This window comes from Stegostoma tigrinum, chromosome 30 (genome assembly GCF_030684315.1).
Source record: "Stegostoma tigrinum isolate sSteTig4 chromosome 30, sSteTig4.hap1, whole genome shotgun sequence".
NCBI lineage: Eukaryota > Metazoa > Chordata > Chondrichthyes > Orectolobiformes > Stegostomatidae > Stegostoma > Stegostoma tigrinum.
The window spans coordinates 29,868,574-29,874,573 of record NC_081383.1 but is presented as its reverse complement, the minus strand read 5'-3'; the positions used below and the strand labels follow the sequence as shown (position 1 = coordinate 29,874,573).

Below are 6,000 nucleotides of genomic sequence, written 5' to 3'. Positions count from 1 at the left end.
CTCTGGAATTCCCTTTCGCATCTTCCTGCATTTCTGCCTCACTTCCCTCCTTAAAATCCATCTCTTTGAGATTTGGTCATCAGATATAATATCTCCTTATGTTTTTCAGTGTCATATTTTTAATACTCCTGTGCAGTACATAGAAAGTTTTGTTACCTCAAATGAACCATGTATTTTAAGTTGTCGTTCAGAGGCACTTCTCACGTACATTGACCACCAGCTCCCACCAGAATGTGCCTTTCCTTTAAGAGGTTTGGAGCAGCATCAGAAATATCTTTAAGTAGTGCTATAGCCTCACACAAACCTGGGGTCCTGCTATGATATACAAGCCTGTTGCTTGGCACTGGGCTGCACACTGCAAAGGGACATGGATTTATCATGACCCCTGAGCCTGTTTCCAAGCCTTATGCAAATTTCTACCAACGCCTCTCTTCTCTTTCACTCTCTGATTGTCTGTGGCACCATGCACTATGAGCCACAAAGTGGCAAAAACGATATGTTGAGCAAACTTATGTCAATGAATAAAGACCTGCTGTGAGGGCCTGACCTTGAGTGGCTTGCAATGAGCAGCTGAATCAGATACCTTGAACTGATGCCAGCCTTGAGGTTTTAGCCATATGTGGGCAGATAGATTCTCTTTCTATCAATAGACTGCCCATGTGAATGCCCTGCCTATAACTGTATCACTCGCTCACTCTAAAACGGCACAAGATTTCTACAGACCGAACACTAAATACAAACACTAATCAAAAGAAAAGTAAGTAAACCAACAGTTTTCTTGACGTGAAGTTAACTTATTTTCTGAAACTGACACAGAAAAGTTGCAGCCATACACAAGCGAAAGTGATTTTTTTGCATGATTTTGGGCACGTTTTTGGTCTAATTGGTCTAATTATTTCAAGATGAATAATTCATAAACATGTCTCAATAAAAAAAGCAAGATCAAAGGGTGACCAATAATGGAAAGTAGTTTGGGAGTGAATTGGATCTTTTTTTAATAAAGGATCATTAAAACAACGTGTGTTGTTTACAAATGTACTTTGACATTCAGTCTGTGTATTCTTTCACTTTTGTCAAACTTCTCGAACATGGTTAGGTAAGCAGATTTTATGAAACAACCATTTTCAAGAAACTTGCAACTGAAATTCCAGAAAAAAAAGTTGAATTTATTGCCCTGTAACAGAGAAAAGGCAAGGAAATGCTTCCATTTTAAATTATATGCAGTGCTCTTTTTGTTTCCAGCTAGTTGGACGGATCTGGTGTTATTGAAGCTAAGCTATTTTGAACAAAATTAAATTTCAAATCCTCTTAGTTTTGCTTATTAATTTCCAAACCTGCATTCTTAAAGTTAGCAATACTGCAATGTATCAATTTCTATTGTGCTCAGATATTAGAATTACTGTTTTGTTTTTTCTGTCCAGTTTAAAGTCTATGATTCAAGGCTCTTTCACTCAAATTGATGACTATATGATTCTTGCTCTCCCCCTCCCTGCCCGACACTCACTGTTGTACTTCCAAAATGATTCTGCACTGATCACTTATCCTTCAAGTTATTTTCACCCTGTTGCTGCAATCATTTCGCTGACTGTTAGACTCTTGTGCTTCCTTCCAATGTTGAAAACAGCAAAGTGGTATAAATTCACAAATGGGCTGAATCTAGTCATTGAAAGTCCTCAGGATAAAGATTGTTACTTTTTTTTTTAAAAATGCTGTCAAACCAGATTGTAAGATGTTATATTGCAGTGTTGCATTCTTTTCAGGCACTTTCTGTTTTTTGGTTCATCCCCAACACCACTCCATAAATCTCTTAATTTCCCTACATAATACCTTCATAGCTGCCACACCCCCATAAGCTTGTACCAAAGATCTGTAACATTACAAATGAATGCTCAAACTGGTACGATCCAGATGATGTTGAAAGGAAGCCTATTGTCAAAAAATGACTTCTCCAAGAACCTTCCCCTAACTTCTGAATTCACTTAATAGCAACAAGCTGTAAATTTGAGGACTACAGAACCAATATGTTCAACTGGTCCTCAGTGCCTTCCTTCTTAAAGTAATTCAGCATCAGGGCAGCAGGTGAACAATTATACATATTAATGGCTGTCCAAAATATTTTTTTGTTTCAGTGGGGCGATGTGTTCGTCTCAACAGACCTTAGATTAAAGTTTCACAAAATCCCATCACTTGGCAAACCTACTTGACTTTATAAGGGCTGCCCAAAACAAGCCTTAAAAACTCCAGACGTTTTAGTTCTGCTAAAGCCCCACTGACCGAAAATCATCTGCACAGCCCAAGACAAAAAAAAAGGCTGATTAACTTTCTGGCTGCTGTACTTTCTGGAACAGCTAGGGGAAAATAAACTGCAGAAGACCTTGGGAAGAATGACAACACTGGCATGTAAAAGTGATTAAAGTGCTCTGCCAGAAAAGATGGTGGTCGCTCTTGCTCTCTGCCTTCCTCTCTGCCTTTCACTCTGTCTCTCTGGTTACAATATTAATGACTTCCCCTGTTAGTACACCCGTCTCCAGAGATGTTGGCACCAGTAACCTCTTTAAGTGATTCACCTTGCCTCCAGAGGTATATATTATGGGAATTTGCAGGTGGGTCTCAATGCCTCACCGATCGCAATGCTGCTTCATTACACGTACTTGCCACTGTTAGTGACATTGCATGCAAAGGCATTTCGTGTTGTAAAATATTCAAGCCCACTTAATCGGTGCTTATTCCCATTGGTGCAGTATGAAAAAAGATCCTTTTGAATCTTAATTAAAATGATTCAACTTTACTGCTTTACTGAATCACTTTACTCATGTAATGAGCAAGACTACTACACAGAAAGTGGTAAAAGGCAGGAAATAAGAACAAAAGAGTAAACATGTGGAACACCAAGTTACAGAAAACTATCATGTATGGTTAAGAAAACACACCAAGTACAAACATAAATCTTTTTTGGCATCGTAACAGCTTTGACCTCAGTACCCAGTCACAAAGTTTCTAAAATGCTGGGAATCAAAAGGACGCAAGACCTCTATCAGCGACTTATAAACATGGGTGTAAATTGGAGAAAGGACATCTTTTTAAAAAGTGATCTACAAGGAACAATAGGGTCCTGTATCTCCATAAAGAGGGCCCTCAGCTGGCCCAGGAACAGAGGAGATAAGCACTTCAGCACTTTAAACAGAAGAGGCGACATGTACAAGGCTTTCTCAGCTTCAGGTAAGTGTTATGTCTACTTTATTTAGCATGGATCCTCAACATGAAATAATGCAATGAAATGCTCTGAAAGTCAATTCCTGAATTAATATTTACAAATAAAATAAAACAAGGAACTGTGGGTGCTGAGAATCTGAAACAAAAACAAAATATGCTGGAGAAACTCAGCAGCTCTGGCAGCGTCTGTGCAAAGAAAGCAGAGTTAACGTTTTAAGTCTAGTGACTGTTACCTCTGCTTTCTTTCCACAGATGCTGGCAGACATCCTGAGTTTCTTCAGCAATTTCTATTTTTCCTTTAATATTTACCATCCTTTCAATAGATTTGATTCAAAAGACAAATTGGTATTCATCAGGAACCAGAATTATTTGGATTTAAGCCTAGGGTCTGAAAAGTTATTTGTTTTGGGGTTTGCTTTATACAACAATGCTTCCCTCTTCTTCTCAATTGTTGACTGTTATCGTGTTGCTACACCTTGGTGTTGTTCTGCTAGCATTTTTCCCAAGAACCATTTTACAATACATGATGTTTGGCAATCAATATTATCAGTTGATTTTAGCACATAAACATTATGGTTATTCTTGATGGCACAGGCATGCACTATACCAAGGCAACAAGGACAACTGAAGCACCCCAGCTACTGACAAAGAGAGACCCATGAAAAAACTACATACCGTGGTATTACAAGATTCCAAATAGGAGCAAGGAACAAGGGCATCTAGGAACGCAGATAACTCACTAAAAGTAGTAACACAGTTAATAAAGTCAGATAAAAAAAAGAGCAGAAAGGTCCACTTCTAGACAGATAGATCTCAAAAGTAGAACTTTGGTTAAACCATGAGTATTTGTCCAGTTCTGTGTCCATATCACAGTAAGTGTGTAGAGGTATAGATAACTAATGCAGAAGAATTATAGCAGATCTTAGAGATTATAAGTCTCTGGTGAGATGGAACAGGTCAAGTTTGTTTTTGAGAGAAAGACTGAATGATGACCCAATAGAAATCTTTACCTTAGGAATACTTTTGTTTTCTTAATGAGGAGAAAATGTTTCCAATTGTTGAGGAGACCAAAATAGTGATCATTAATATGAGCTAGTCACTAATAAATCAAATTCAGGACGAACTTGACTTCCCAAAGAATGGCAAAAATGGGAAAACCCCACCAACGGAATAGTAAGGGAAAATAGCACAGATGCATTTTCAGAGTAGGGTCATGTTGAGAATGGTATAGACCGGTAGGACTAAATGGCCAGCAGCATAACCTACCATATAAACTACATGAGATAATGGGAACTGCAGACGCTGGAGATTCCAAGACAACAAAATGTGAGGCTGGATGAACACAGCAGGCCAAGCAGCATCTCAGGAGCACAAAAGCTGACGTTTCGGGCCTAGACCCTTCATCAGAGAGGGGGATGGGGGGAGGGAACTGGAATAAATAGGGAGAGAGGGGGAGGCGGACCGAAGATGGAGAGTAAAGAAGATAGGTGGAGAAGGTGTGGGTGGGGAGGTAGGGAGGGGATAGGTCAGTCCAGGGAAGACGGACAGGTCAAGGAGGTGGGATGAGGTTAGTAGGTAGCTGGGGGTGCGGCTTGGGGTGGGAGGAAGGGATGGGTGAGAGGAAGAACCGGTTAGGGAGGCAGAGACAGGTTGGACTGGTTTTGGGATGCAGTGGGTGGGGGGAAAGAGCTGGGCTGGTTGTGTGGTGCAGTGGGGGGAGGGGATGAACTGGGCTGGTTTAGGGATGCAGTGGGGGAAGGGGAGATTTTGAAACTGGTGAAGTCCACATTGATACCATATGGCTGCAGGGTTCCCAGGCGGAATATGAGTTGCTGTTCCTGCAACCTTCGGGTGGCATCATTGTGGCAGTGCAGGAGGCCCATGATGGACATGTCATCAAGAGAATGGGAGGGGGAGTGGAAATGGTTTGCGACTGGGAGGTGCAGTTGTTTGTTGCGAACTGAGCGGAGGTGTTCTGCAAAGCGGTCCCCAAGCCTCCGCTTGGTTTCCCCAATGTAGAGAAAGCCGCACCGGGTACAGTGGATGCAGTATACCACATTGGCAGATGTGCAGGTGAACCTCTGCTTAATGTGGAATGTCATCTTGGGGCCTGGGATGGGGGTGAGGGAGGAGGTGTGGGGACAAGTGTAGCATTTCCTGCGGTTGCAGGGGAAGGTGCCGGGTGTGGTGGGGTTGGAGGGCAGTGTGGAGCGAACAAGGGAGTCACGGAGAGAGTGGTCTCTCCGGAAAGCAGACAGGGGTGGGGATGGAAAAATGTCTTGGGTGGTGGGGTCGGATTGTGAATGGCGGAAGTGTCGGAGGATAATGCGTTGTATCCGGAGGTTGGTAGGGTGGTGTGTGAGAACGAGGGGGATCCTCTTGGGGCGGTTGTGGCGGGGGCGGGGTGTGAGGGATGTGTCGCGGGAAATGCGGGAGACGCGGTCAAGGGCGTTCTCGATCACCGTGGGGGGGGAGTTGCGGTCCTTAAAGAACTTGGACATCTGGGATGTGCGGGAGTGGAATGTCTTATCGTGGGAGCAGATGCGGCGGAGGCGGAGGAATTGGGAATAGGGGATGGAATTTTTGCAGGAGGGTGGGTGGGAGGAGGTGTATTCTAGGTAGCTGTGGGAGTCGGTGGGCTTGAAATGGACATCAGTTACAAGCTGGTTGCCTGAGATGGAGACTGAGAGGTCCAGGAAGGTGAGGGATGTGCTGGAGATGGCCCAGGTGAACTGAAGGTTGGGGTGGAAGGTGTTGGTGAAGTGGATGAACTGTTCGAGCTCCTCT

At 42.9% G+C, this 6,000-nt stretch overlaps 1 long non-coding RNA gene across 2 annotated transcripts in view; it reads left to right on the top strand.

Annotated features, from left to right (window-relative positions):
• The first annotated feature begins 658 nt into the window (after window positions 1-658).
• Window positions 659-6,000, top strand: part of LOC132206062 (uncharacterized) — a 60,278-nt gene continuing 54,936 nt past the window's right edge. For both annotated transcript variants that reach the window (XR_009442791.1, XR_009442792.1), the window contains exons 1-2: window positions 659-757; window positions 2,968-3,219. This is a non-coding gene — a long non-coding RNA (uncharacterized LOC132206062). The remainder of the gene's footprint in view (window positions 758-2,967; window positions 3,220-6,000) is intronic.